Here is a 15,731-nt window from a genome sequence, read left to right as displayed (position 1 = left end):
TTGTTCCACCAGAGATGTGTTATTTCAGAAAATCTGTGATTCAAAGAATTAAATCACAACTGCTTCCTAGTACAAACTAGATGATTTTCTCTCTGGATATTTCTAAATAGCTCTGGAAAATTCTTATCTAATTACTAGCTGCTACTTGGTTTATATATCACCAAGTTTATAAGTGAAGACAAAACTGTAAAATACAATTAAAAAGATTCTTCACATGTTTCTTCTTCATTTCTCTATCAAATGCAATCTAGGATAATCTGTGAATCTTTGAATACTTCCTTGTTTGCATCAGAATGGAAATGCTGCATTTTCTTGATTCCTCCTAGAGGCTTCCACATTCCAGTTTGTCTCTGTCAACCCATGTGCCTCTGTCAGCTTGTGAATTGTCACTATCAACTGCTAATGAACTAAGCATCCGTTGAAGCTTTCATCCGTTGATGCCTTATCCGTTGAGGCTTTATCCGTTGAAGCTTTATCCGTTGATGCATTATCAGTTGAAGTCTTTATCCGTTGAAGCACTTATCCGTTGATGGATATTATCCGTTGAAGCTTTAGAGACATCCGTTGAAGCTTTGTTTCTTATCCGTTGAAGGTCTTCAATATCCGTTGATACTTCTTCACTTATACAAAATTACAAGGCATGAAATATTTACAATTAGCCCTCCTATTTGTATATCCATTAGTCGTCAACATGACTGATAATTTCCTACAACATCTAAGAATTAACTTGAATCCAAAGAATGAAATGTGCTACAATACTAAACTTATTGCTAAGTAAAGCTACTCCTTCAACGGATAGCCAAGATGGTCTTATCCGTTGAGGCTACAAACACTAGATTTCTACTTAAGTATTTTGTTTAACTTATCATCAAACTAATACACATATTCCTAACAAGGATTCTTTTGTCCGACTTTGCGAGCAGATGCAAGCGAATATGCTAAGAAGTGCAAACAGTGCCAACTGTTCGTGATAATCCCGAAACAGCCTTCGGAAGAAATGGCTTTTATTCTTAGCCCAATACTTTTTGCAATTTGAGCCGTAGACGTTTTGAGAATTCTACCTACTAGTATGAAGCAGGTAAAATACTGCATCATTACCATCGATTACATAACAAAGTGGGTAGACGCCAAGCCACTATCCACCATAACCGAAGAAGCGGAGAAAAAGTTCTTTGTCGAGAAATTCATTTTAAGATTTAGTATTCCGAAGGTATGTGTCTCTGATAACGGCACACAATTCATGGGAAACAAGTTCATGAAATTCCTTTATCACTTCGAGGTTTAGTAGACATTTAGCTCGATTATTCGTCCCCAAGGCAATGGGGCAGTCGAAACAGCCAATAAGATAATATTCCAAGGTATCAAAAAGAGACTGGGCGAAGCTAAAGGAAGATGGTAATAAGAACTCCCCTGGCTCTTATGGGCTTACTGAACAACGACTAGGTCCTCTATGGGAGAAATTCCCTTCAGGTTAGCTTATGGAACCGATGCCTTAGTTCCAGTTGAGGTGGGTCTGGAATCCTACCTAACGAAGGTTTACAACGTGGAAGCAAATATCTTTGTCCTGAGGGTGAATATAGACTTACTAGAAGAAGAAAGAGAAGCAGCTCACTGTTAGGGCTAGAACATGCACTAATATTCACGCAAGTATATGCGATCGCAAGTAATATAGAATTAATTCTAATTCATTCCCACATGGACTGGTTTAGATTAATTTTAATCAATGTACTTATGCAACTATGGTATGACTATTATCCAATGCTAAGATGAATAATAAATTGAGGTTGTTTATAACTAAGATTAACTAAGAGATTATACTAAAGAACATTAACTAAGAGAACAAAGAGAGTTGAATACTATATAACACAAACATGAGATTCTAACTTCATTAAATACTTCATTCAATAGCCTTTTCGTTCTTAACCTTAGCATGTAATGTTGATGACACTAATCAGATAACACGAAACTGATATACGCCAACTTTCATTGTACGGATACCATACTACCAGACATCCATAAAAGAGATAGAAGCTGAATAGACACCAATTATATTGAGACCCTACAAGTCTAAAGAATTTGACAAAATAACGGTTTAATGCACAAGTTATCTATTATGATTACATAAGGCAAGTGAGATGGTTAAAATTACATATGAATCATGCATAACAAATACATGAACCTATGCTAGCATGGCAATTTCTAAATCCTTAAATTCACTTTCGCTTCATTAAAGATTAACACGCTATCTTATAAGTTCGCGATGCTCATAAGACGAATAAGCACAACCAATACTAGGTTATCATAAATTCACCACACACTAAGGCATCGAAATGAATTAACTAAAGAAATCCATAAATAAATTTGTTAGAACCCCACGATAACGATTAGCCCATAATCGGTCTCATCATCAACGTGGGTTCCAATGAAAGCATAGTATAATAAACGTAGTCTTTATACTGAATAAATAATAAACTAAGTACGAAACAAGAGTATAGGTTCACGAATAAGAAAACGAGCATCCAAAGTTACAACTTAAAACAAAGAATCACAAGAATAAACTAGATTCTCTTCGCCTTGGTTGATTTGTGCTCTACGGTCTTCTTACGCCTTCTCCTTAAGCTCTGGTACGTCTTGTTATGAAAAACGACCTTAAGTTATGTTTATATAGCAACCCATACAGAGTAAAAGTCTTCTGGATCAAAATCAGAGGAGAATTAGGATTCTGAAATCTCGACCCGGCGCGGGCGCGCGCTTGACCAGCGCGGGCGCACTATACTTCTGTCATCCTTGTGCGGCCGCACGCTTCTACAGTGCAGACGCGCTGACTCTCTGTAGAATTTTCTGACTTCTTCTTTTTTTGTTGGTTTGAGTTGGTCTTTTCACGAGCTTTTATTCTAGACACCATCCTAACACCATATTAGCATCAAAACAATGCCAAATCACCTGAAATCCTGTTAAATGCCTGAAATGCAAAAACACTACAAAACACATTAAAAAACCAATTCAAAGCTTTACGGGGCGTTATAAAGAGATATAAATGCCACCTAACATACCCCCAAACTTGAATCGATGCTTGTCCTAAAGCATAAACAGACTCAAAGAATAAGAAATAAAAATGCATGAATGCAACTATATGAATGCAACGATCCCCATAGAATAAATAAACTAATCCACAAGCAACATCTCAACAAATGCAGCTATTTGCACAAAGATCAATCAAACCCCACAAATCAACTTTCAATCCAGAAACGTGCGTGTGTGCAAATGCTTACAGATTTACCATCGCAACTAGATCAATAATCATGACTCACTACTCATCAAGGCAATCGCAAGGTTATAAATAGAATAAAAGCTAAACTCAAAATAACTTATAACACTTTAATTCTTATATCGGAGTTTTACACGGATTCATGCTTTTATTCACAACACAAAAACAACACAAATATGCTTATTTGACCGTGCAATGAGTGAGGTCCACAAAAGACTTAAAATCACTAAGCACGACATCACTACACTATCATCAATATCACAGATCAATCGGAAAAATATCTAATGGATCATGTTATTATGCAAATTCATGAAACTATATGCAACAAATTATTATACCAAAAAAAAGAAAAACTGCAAAAATAAAAAACTACTACATGGAAAATATGCAACTATATGAACTAAACTAGCATGAATATGCAAACTATATGCGACTCACACAAAACACATAATCCTTAACTACTACCCCCAAACTTAAAATATTCATTGTCCTCAGTGAAGATAATAGCAAGGAATTAGGCATACCTAATCAGAATCAAGATCATCACCCTCAAGGGGTGGAGTGTCAGGAGTGTATGGAGGCTAATATACAGAATCCTCACCGAATACTGGCCACTGGATGTCAACTCTTGTGGCTCTAAATACAGTCCCCAACACCTGGGTGAGATCATGTGCAAACCTGCTATGGATGTCATGCATCACATCCATCCTCCTAGATAAATGCCTATACTGCATCATACTCAAACCATCACTGCCCTGTGCCTCCTCCTGCTGCTTCTGCTGCTGCGATCCCGAAGGACCGGTCTCCTCCCCAACTGAGCTCTCCAAGCTGCTCGACGGGCCTGCGAAGTCCCACCAGCATATGTCTGATCCACTGGCCTTTCACCTGGCAGATGGTCATAAGAATATCCAAGCCCCTTAGGATCGGGCTTCCCACCATACCACTCCGTCATATTCAACAGCGTCGAACTATCAATCGGAGCACTCGGGAGCTGCAGCTGCTCATGTGCGGGCCAATAAATGCCAACCGCCATACACAACTTTGTCACCATGAACGCATAGGATATCGAACCCGTAGTACTCCCTCGCAAGAACCGCAGAATACCCTGATGAATCACCATCCCAAGATCCACATAGTCTCCCTGCAGAATGCCCCACAACAAATGTGAACACTCCACAGTAACACCATGCACGTGAGAAGATAGTATGATGTTAGCACAAATAAAAGAATTCCATTCACGTGCAAACTTATTCATGCATGACGCAGGAAAAGTGGCATACTCGTTCGTACCCTTCTTAAACTTCCAATGATTCTCGGGCATACACATGGTAGCAACAATCAAATCAAAGTTGAACTCCTCCAGAGTCTTCTCATTCCAGTTCTCCTGATCTGGCCTCCTCTTGGGATGCTCAGTCGCCCTACAAATAGCCTCAAAATTGTACTACACCGTCATCCCCCTAACCACCGTGAAACCATTCTTCTCCGCCTTAGCATTCACGTAGAACTCACGCACCACACTCATGGGCACAACAATGGGTGTCTCGCAAAAAGTGACCCAGCCCATCTCTAAGATCATCTCCAACAACTTACCATCTTTCCCTGATGGCAGAAAAACCACGCTCCTCGGCTATAGGTTTTGAAATCATCCTCACATACTCCGCCTCAGCCTCGGGAGTTGAAAGTCTAGGCCTCACACTACCTGCACCGGAAGAATAAGTGGTGTTGCTGCTAAGTTGGGTTCGCTGTCTTTTTGCTGCCATTGAGATTGAATAAGTTTGAGAGAATAGAAGTTTGTAAGAGATATTTGTGTGTTTAAGAGTTTGAGAAGTGATAGAGAAGTTTGTGTATAAGTGTGTGTATATATAGGATATTGGGAATAAAATTGGTTATAGAAAAGGAGTGGGAATTTTTTATGAGAATAATAGGAATAATGGGTTTAATTTGGAGAGGGAAATATGGGATATGGAAGAGTAAAAATCGGGTTTGAATTGATTTTGGAATAAAGTCCTCGATTTTCTCTTCAGTCTGCCTTATATGTTTTTCGCAAACAGTGATCCAGCATGACCACCATGCCTAGCAGCGCGGGCACACCGTGCTTCTGGAAAACCAGTGCGGCTGCCCCGCATGCCAGCGCGGGCGCGCCGTGCTACTGTAGTTGGCACTGAATTTTTCTGCTTTTTTGATTTTTTTTTTATGTTTTTCTCTTTTCTTTCTTCTTCCTCTATCTACTAATATACAACAAACTTGGGTTGCCTCCCAAAAAGTGTTTGGTTTACATCGGTAGCTTGACGTAGAATCTCAAGATCAAGTAGACTATAGAGTGACACTAACCACCTCACGGTTTACCGTATCCCATAGTAATGCTTCAACCTCTGACCATTTACTTTGAACGCTTGGCCTGGATCATTCTCAAAAATCTCCACAGCTTCATGCGGAAACACGGTTTTGATTATGACAGGCCCGGACCATCTCGACTTCAATTTTCCAGGAAAAAGACGGAGACGAGAATTAAATAACAGAACTTGTTATCCTAGAATAAATTACTTGAGCACTAGACCCCTATCGTGCCATCTCTTGGCTTTCTCCTTACACATTTTGTTGTTTTCATACGCTTGAAGTCGAAATTCATCGAGTTCATTCAATTGAAGCATTCTTTTTCTTACCAGCTACATTTAAATCAAGGTTCAACTTCTTCAAAGCCCAAAATGCTTTATGCTCGAGCTCCACAGGCAAAAGACACCCATTTCCATAAATAAACCGAAATGGTGACAATCCTAATGGAGTCTTGTATGTTGTTCTATATGTCCAAACAACTTCATCAAGCAAAGACCAATCCTTCCTTGATGGACACACAACTTTCTCTAGAATACGCTTGATCTCTCTATTAGAGACCTCAGCTTGACCATTACTCTGAGGATGGTAGGATGTAGCAATGCGATAATTCACATTATACCTTTGCATCATGGCAGTGAACTTGCGATTACAAAAATACGATCCCTGGTCATTGATTATGACTCTTGGAGTCCCAAATCGCGTGAATATCTGCTTATGATGAAAATTATGCGCTACCTTTGCATCATTTGTCGGTAAAGCCTTGACTTTAACCTATTTCGACACATAATGGACTGCCAACAAGATATACTGATTATTGCAAGATGAGACAAACGACCCCATGAAGTCGATTCCCCAAACATTAAAGACTTCAACCTCGAGAAGCACATTAAGAGGAATCTCATCCCTCTTGGACATATTACCCACACGCTAGCATCAATTACACTTCAAAACAAAGTGATGCGTATCCTTAAACAATGTAGTCCAGAAGAATCCCGCTTGAAGGACACGAGCTGCTGTCTTCTCTCCACCATAGTGGCCTCCATAAGCAGTCGAATGACAGTCTCACAAGCTCCCCCCGTTCCGCTGTACGGAATACATCTCTAGATGATTTGGTCAGCTCCTTGCCTAAATAGATATGGTTCATCCCACATGTACCACTTCACCTCATGAAGAAACTTCTTCCTTTGAGCATAAGACAAGTATAGAGGCATGATATTACTCACAAGGTAGTTCACAATGTATGCAAACCATGGTTCTTCCTCTTTCACTCCAAATAGCTGCTCATCGGGAAAAGACTCATTTATCAATGTCTTACCTGTGAAGTTACACTAGGATCTTCCAAACGAGAAAGATGATCAGCGAGTTGATTCTCTGTACCTTTTCTGTCCTTGATCTCTAATTCAAATTCCTGAAGCAAAATAACCTATCTAAACAATCTAGGATTTGAGTCCTTCTTCAAGATGAGATATCGAATTGCAGCGTAATTAGTGAAAACTGTCACCTTCGTCTCATGTAAATCAGATCGAAACATCTCAAAACCGTAGACAATGGCCAAAAGTTCTTTCTCAGTAGTAGTATAATTCAGTTGAGCACCATTGAGGGTCTTACTAGCATAGTAGACCACATGAAATATGTTGTTCTTTCTCTACCGAAAAACTGCTCCAACTGCATAGTCACTTGCATCGCACATCATCTCAAAAGGTTCATTCCAATCAGGTGCAGTTATGACATGTGCCGTGATCAAACTCTTCTTCAAGAACTCAAAAGCAGCTAGGCACTCGTCATCAAACTTGAACGGGACATCCTTTTCTAGAAGATTGCACAAAGGTTTAGAGATTTTAAAAAAGTCCTTGATGAACCGCCTATAGAAACCCGTATGACTAAGAAAGCTGCGAACTCCCTTGACAAAAATTGGTGGAGGAAAATTTTCAGTGACCCCCACCTTGGATTTTTCCACCTCAAGACCTTTACCAAGAGACCTTTGGACCAAGAATAATGTCCTGGCACACCATAAAGTGACATTTCTCCCAGTTGAGAACCAGATTGGTCTCAACACACCTTTTAAGAACTGCGTCGAGATTTTGCAAGCACTCATCAAATTAATTTCCAAACACAGAGAAATCATCCATGAACACCTCCATATTTTGACCAACCATGTCAGAGAAGATAGCCATCACGCATCTCTGAAATATGGCAGGTGCACCACAAAACTCAAACGAAACTCTTCTGAAGGCGAAAGTACCAAATGGACAAGTGAAAGTAGTCTTTTCCTGATCTTTTGGTGCAATGCAAATATGATTATAACCCGAATAGCCATCCAGAAGACAGTAATACTCATGCCCAGCCAACCTGTCAAACATCTGATCAATAAAAGGCAGAGGGAAGTGATATTTTCTCGTGGCTTTGTTCAGCTTCCTATAATTCATGCAAACTCTCCACCCCGTGACTGTTCAAATAGGAATCAGCTCATTCTTCTCATTAGCTAAAACTGTGGTACCTCCTTTCTTTGGCACACATTGAACTAGACTCACCCAAGAACTGTCAGAAATGGGATATATGATCCCTACATCCAACCACTTAAGAATTTCCTTCTTCATAACCTTTTTCATGATTGGATTAAGCCGTCTCTGTTGTTCAATAGTAGGCTTGCTACCTTCCTCTAGCAGAATTTTATGCATGCAATAAGAAGGGCTGATTCTCTTAATATCTGCTATAGTCCATCCAATTATGGACTTGAACTCTCTCAGAATTCTTAAGAGTTTTTTCTCATCAATACCTGAAAGGTCAGATGCAATAATCACAGGCAAAGTAGATGCATCGCCTAAAAAAGCATACCTTAAGTGTTCAGGAAATGGTTTAAGCTCAAGTGTAGGAGCTTCCTCAATAGATGGCTTGAGGCACTTTGGAGATTGGTTTAGCTCCTCCATTCCAAGAGATTCAAAAGGCATATCCATCTTTCGATTCCAGGGAGAAGCATTCAGATATTGCAATTGCTCATCACCTTCATAATCTTCACTATCTGAATTCCCCAACAAGGCCTTTTCTAAGACATCAGACCTTAGCAATTGATCAAGTTCTGAAGTAACCACGGAATTGACCAACTCCACCTTTAAGTACTCCTCATTCTCTGTAGGAAATTTCATGACATTGAACACAGTAAAAAGTTATATCCTGATCCAACACTTGCATGGTGAGCTCACCCTTCTACACATTGATCAAGGTTCGGCCCGTAGTCAAGAATGGTCTTCCCAAGATTATGGGAATCTTCTTATCCTCCTAGAAATCAAGATTAAAAAATCAGCAGGAAAGATGAGTTTATCCACCTTGACTAAGACATCCTCCACAATGTCTCGTGGATATGTAATAGAACGGTTGGCCAACTGCAAGGTCATATAAGTAGGTTTTGGATCAGTCAAGTCCAACTTCTTGAAGATTGACAAAGGCATCAGATTGATGCTAGCTCCCAAGTCACATAAGCATTTGTCAAATGGCACCTTTCCAATGGTGCAAGGAATAGTGAAGCTTCCAGGATCTTTAAGTTTCGGAGGTAACTTCTTTTGCAACACAGCACTGCATTCCTCCGTGAGAGCAACGGTCTCTAAGTCATCAAGCTTCACTTTCCGAGAAAGTATACCTTTCATAAACTTCGCATAACTAGGCATCTGTTCTAAATCTTCAGCGAAAGGTATGTTGATATAAAGTTTCTTGAACACCTCCAGAAACTTCTCAAACTGCTTATCCAGCTTTTTCTTCTGTAGCCTCTTAGGAAAGGGAGGTGGAGGATAGATCTATTTCTCCCCTGTATTACCCTCAGGAGGAGTGTGTTTAACAGTAGTCTTCCTTGGTTCCCCTTCGACTTACTTCTACACTTCTTCTTCAGTTACAACTTCTTCATCCGAAACTTGAGAGTGTTCGGGATTCCCAACCTTCCCAGACCTCAATATAAGTGCCTTTACCTGCTCCTTAGCTTCCCTCTTTCCTGGTACTTCTGTGTCACTAGGGAGTGTACCAGGTTGACGATTTAGCAAGGCATTGGCAATTTGCTCAATTTGATTTTCCAAGGTCTTGATAGAAACCGCTTGGCTCTTGCACATGGGCCTCAACTCCTCCAATTCAGATTTTTCTTTAGACTATTGCAGCTGGAGTTGTTGCCTTGGTGCATATTGCGGTTGCTAAAAACCAGGGGGGTGGTACTGCTTTGCTGGATACTGCTGACAAGGCTGCTGAACCGTATTCTGAGTGTTGCTCCAACTTTAGTTATGATGATTGCGGTTATTGGGATGATAGGTGGCTGGAACAGGTTGTTGTGACCTTTGAAAGTTGCTCACGAACTGAGCTGATGCACTAGAAATAGCACACTGCTCCGTCTCATGGGCACCAGCATAAAGCTCATAGACACTAGTGATCTGATTAACCCCATAATTAGCCAAAGAATCCACCTTCATCGTCAAAGCCTTAAGTTGAGCGTCTATAGCAGTAACTGTATCTATCTCCAGAATTCCTGCTACCTTGCCCTGAGATTATCTTTTAATAAGATTTTGGTATTCATTAGCAGCCATCAGTTTAATCAATTCATAAGCTTCATCATAGCTTTTAGCCCACAATGCTCCTCCTGATGCTGCATCAAGCATGGGTCTAGAAGTAGCACCCAAACCATTATAGAAACAGTTAATGATCATCCATTCAGGCATCCCATGGTGATGACACTTTCTAAGCATCTCCTTATAACGATCCCAAGCCTCACATAAAGGTTCTCCAGATTGCTGAGCAAATTGAGTAAGTGCATTTCTGATTGCAGCAGTCTTCGCCATATGAAAGATTTTAGTTAAGAATTTTTGAGTAAGATCCTCCCATTTGGTGATAGACCCTGGTGGTAGAGAATGTAACCACCACTACACTTTATCCCGTAGAGAGAATGGGAAAAGCCTCAACTTAATAGCATCTTCAGAAACTCTATTGAACTTGAAAGTGTCGCAGATCTCGATGAAATATCTAATGTGCATGTTTGGGTCTTCTATCGGAGAACCCCAAAACTGGACTGAGTTCTGTATCATCTGAATCGTGTTCGACTTGATCTCAAAGGTATTAGCCAAGATGGCTGGTCGAACAATGCTAGACTAGATATCATTAATCTTCGATTGAGAGTAGTCCATCAAATTCTTAGGATTTGCTTCTGGTTCTCCCATTGCAATAAGTTCCTCTTCTTCCTTCTCAACTAAGATCTCTTCTTCAACTTTCTCCTCGACTATAACTTCTTCCTCAGCTTGATCCAATGTTCTCTTACGAGACTGAGAACATGTATGCATACACGCTCGCCAGAGTACCTGAAACACGATAAGGAATTTAGTAAGTAACAATGTCCGAGTCACTGAACTTTAACGACCAATGATGACAAACACGTAAACTAAAAATTAACACCGAAGTCCCCGGCAGCGGTGCCAAAAACTTGTTAGGGCTAGAACACGTGCTAATATTCATGCAAGTATACGCGATCGCAAGTAATATAGAATTAATTCTAGTTCGTTCCAACAGGGACTGGTTTAGGTTAATTTTAATCAATGTACTTATGCAACAATGGTATGACTATTATCCAATGCTAAGACGAATAACAAATTGAGGTTGTTTATAACTAAGATTAACTAAGATATTATACTAAAGAACATTAACTAAGAGAACAAAGAGAGTTGAATACTATATGACACAAACATGGGATTTTAACTTCATTAAATACTTCATTCAATAGCCTTTTCATTCTTAACCTTAGCATGTAATGGTGATGACACTAATCAGATAACATAAAACTGATATACGTCAACTTTCATTGTACGAATACCATACTACCAGACATCCACAAAAGAGATAGAAGCTGAATAGACACCAATTATATTGAGATCCTATATGTCTATATAATTTGACAACATAACGGTTTAATGCACAAGTTATCTATCATGATTACATAGGGAAAGTAAGATGGTTAAAATTACCTATGAATCATGCATAACAAATACATGAAACTATGCTAGCATGACAAGTTCTAAACCCTTAAATTCACTTTCGCTTCATTAAAGATTGACACGATATCTTATAAGTTCGCGACGCTCATAAGATGAATAAGCACAACAATACTAGGTTATCATACGATCACCACACACTAAGGCATCGTAATGAATTAACTAAAGAAATCCATAAATAAATCCGTTAGAACCCCACGATAACGATTAGCCCATAATCGGTCTCATCATCAACGTGGGTTCCGATGAAAGCATGGTATAATAAACATAGTCTTTATACTGAATAAATAATAAACCAAGTATGAAACAAGAGTATAGGTTCACAAATAATAAAATGAGCATCCAAAGTTGCAACTTAAAATAAAGAATCACAAGAATAAACTAGATCCTCTTCGCCTTTGTTGATTTGTGCTCTATGGTCTTCTTACGCCTTCTCCTTAAGCTTTGGTACGTCTTGTTATAAAAAATGACCTTAAGTTATGTTAATATAGTAGCCCATGCAGAGTAGAAGTCTTCTGGATCAAAATCAGAGGAGAATCAGGATTCTGAAATCCCAACTCGGCGCAGCCGTGCGCTTGACCAGCACGGGCGCACTGTACTTCTTCCATCCTGGCACGGCCGCGCACTTCTACAGCGTGGGCGCGCTGACTCTCTAGAGAATTTTCGGACTTCTTCTTTTCTTGTTGGTTTGAATTGGTCTTTTCACGAGTTTTTATTCTAAACATCATCCTAACACCATTTTAGCATCAAAACAATGCCAAATCACCTGGATTTCTGTTAAATGCCTGAAATGCAAAAACATTACAAAACACGTTAAAAACACCAATAACTCGAGTGCAAAACACCAATTGAAATCTTTACGGAGCGTTAGAAAGTGACATAAATGCCACTCAACACTCACCAAAGAAATGTTAAGTATTTGTTACAAGCCGCACAACATTATGATTCAGGCATCAATAAGAGATCTTTCAGTGTTGGTGATTTCGTCCTAAGAAAGGTAGCTGTATCTATGCCGGCAAAGTGAGGAAAGCTTCGGCCAAACTGGGAAGGGCCTTATAAAGTTATAGAGGTCGTTTGCCCAGGGACTTACAAGTTGGAATCATTGGTTGGAAAAATAATCAAGAACACTTGGCACGCTACTCGCCTTCGGAAATTCTATCAGTAAGAAAATTTCTTACATTTTTTATTGTATTTTCCTTTTATTCCTAAGAAATGTGAGATTTGTAAAAGGCAAATGATCAATAAATGTACACTTACTTCACACTAGTTTTTTACCTAACAATTACCAAAACACATTGAGCAGATGAACGAGTTTATGAGGGGCAATCCCGAAGAAGCTATACCCTTTATCCGCCCAAGTCTAATTATTTACAATAAAAGGCGATGAACATTATCTAGAGGCATTCCTATCACACCTAATGTCCTTCGCCTTAATATTGTTATCCTTTGTCCTATAATAAATTTACTTTGCATAAGTATTAGATAACATAAAGAAGTGAACCAAAAATATCTGGGGGCAATCCCGAAAAAGATATTATATATTTTACAAGAGACTCATCTGCACCGAAGGGACGAATGAGACCTTATCTAAGGGAAATTTTGAAAAAGATAAGCCGTTCGTCCCAGAACATAAAAAAAGGAGCGAACATCTTTTCAGGGACAATCCTTCACTCGCCCTCAATCTATTCCAGCGAGGGCCCGTTTACGGTAATTTTGCATGTCTTGATGTCAAAAGTCATACCCTTCAGAATATTGTTTTTTCGAAGGAAAGGTCCTTGTCCCTTCAACACTTGGGGCAAAAATGTGTAAAATTGCTAAAGCAAAAATGAAGCCATGTGACAGAAGATAAGGCAAAATAAAGCCAACAATGCAATATAAAAAGCTATAAATCGTTGAGGTAAATAAACCAAAGATGCAATTAAGATTATGTCACTTAAAAGCTTAAGTTGCATCACTTAGAAATTATGTTTGAAAACTGTTAAAATTATGACTATTAGAGGTTTTACAACCTTAACCTAAGAGCACGTATAGTGGCAAGTAGTATCAAATTTCGTTCCCATCAGGAGTAACTTTAAGTTGCTAACTATCTTACACTATTATTCAATTAATCCAAGTCAAATAAAATTTGTTTTAAAATAGAATCTAAATATCACTATCAAATTAAACTACTCAAATACTATTTCAAGATTAGACAGAACCAGGCTGTGAATTTCATCTTATGCTTGAATAAGTACTCTCGTTCTCAATTTCAGTGCTCCAATTGTTAGTCTAAGGTTCTTCACTCGTCACAAGGACATTCCGTATCACAAGTGACACCTAATTCATCAATCAGTTCTCATATTCATATGAAGAATTTCGAAATCTGAACAACATTAAAATCACTTTATTAACTACCTGGGGAAATTAGGTATATTAATATCCTAATCACAACATAAAAATTATATTAACCCCACGTTAGAGTGATTGTGACTGATTTGAAGACCAGGATGATCAAAGATACTTGAGTAATGATGATGCCATGCTACCAAAAACTGCTACAAATAAAAGAGATGATGACTTGGATGATGATGAGAAAAATAAAGATTAACACAAATCTTTTGTCTCAAATCCAAGTCAATCCAGCAAAATCAGTGGAAGTCATAAGGAAGCAAAATATAAGAAGGATAACAAGAAAGGATGGGATTAAGATGGAGAGAAGAAGAAGTGTGGAGATGATGGTAAAGGCACAAGAAATCACCTATAAGACAAGCATCTAAAACTCTACAAAACTCAATCCAAATCCCTAGCCAAACAAAACTCAAAACATCCAAACCTCCAAGCTTAAGTACCTTTCAAACTCACAACCAACTCTATACTCAAAATACCTATCATAGCCAATCAAACCTCCTTGAAGAAACTGATCAAACCTCCATCATACAAACCAACAATCAAAACTCATTTCAATTCTAGTGGGAGAAAAATCAAAGAAACGTGAAGTTGAAATGGGTGCTCTATGGGATTTAATGAAGATGATTTTCTACCAATTTCAGAAGAAATATTAGATGATGACTACAACAATCAACTAGCTAAAGAAATAGTCAAAGTCCGTGTTGAAACTTTGTGAGATGTGAGATTTTTTAAGATGGAACATTCAACTTGCTCAACAAAGAAGTAATTGAAAATTACTCAAGAATAAAGCTTGAAAGAGTAATTAGTTTGATGACTGGGATTGATGCATTTACAAAAATGAGAAATGTTTAACTGGCTACGAGATTGAGAGAAAGAGATGAAAGACATACAGGGGAGAAGGATGAGAAGGAGGCAAATACCATAAAAGACTAAGGAGATAGAGATGTTTGAGAAAAGGTTAAATGAACTAAAAGCCAAAAGATTGAGTAGAGTTTCCCCAGATGGTATATTTCTGAATATCAAGACTCAAAGATTCTCAAGGCACATGAAAAATATCTTGACATTTACTAAGTAATTAAATGGCTGAAACTGGTGGAAGCTCTAAGGGGGACTGAGATAATTGAAGAACTTGAGTATCTTGTCTAACTCAAGGATTTGATTAGAGAGCAACCGGGATTTGTAGAAAGTCTAACGCAGGGGAATTTTACTAATATGTATGGCCTAAGACGCGTCCTAGTCTGATGAACGTTTACTCTCTTCATGTTATGGTGACTTAGCTTATGACATTTAGATTAGGTGAATAGGTAGGACGCGCCCTATAAGGACGACACGTCCACAGGAATTGAAATGCAATAGAAGTTAAATTGACTGTGATCAATATGGGGGAAAAATTCCATAAAACCCTAAAATCACGCAATTAGAGAATCAAAGGAGCAAAATTTAGAGGATGACATATACATACATATATATATACAGAGAGGAAAGAAGAACAGTTAATGGATGAAAAAGGTATACGAACAGTTTTTTGATTATTACTGTCAATCTAATCGATGAAATGAATAAATAAGGAGAGATTTACATACCTTGTAAGTTGAGGGATGGGTTGGCTACAAAGAGTTGAGAAATGAGTGGAGAAAATTGTCGGATTTTTGACCTTAAAGTTTTTGCTTGAACGGCGGCGACGACGGTGTTGAGAGAGTAAAATGATGATATGAATTTCATTTTAGGGT

General features: G+C 38.6%; 1 non-coding gene across 1 annotated transcript; it reads left to right on the top strand.

Moving 5' to 3' along the window:
* The first annotated feature begins 10,291 nt into the window (after positions 1-10,291).
* On the top strand, positions 10,292-10,398 carry LOC141682607 (small nucleolar RNA R71). Its single transcript, XR_012559860.1, has one exon. It is a non-coding gene; the product is annotated as a small nucleolar RNA R71 (small nucleolar RNA).
* The last annotated feature ends 5,333 nt before the right edge of the window (positions 10,399-15,731 follow it).

Source organism: Apium graveolens, chromosome 1 (genome assembly GCF_009905375.1).
Source record: "Apium graveolens cultivar Ventura chromosome 1, ASM990537v1, whole genome shotgun sequence".
Classification (NCBI taxonomy): Eukaryota; Viridiplantae; Streptophyta; class Magnoliopsida; order Apiales; family Apiaceae; genus Apium; species Apium graveolens.
This window is presented reverse-complemented; position numbering and strand designations above follow the sequence as displayed.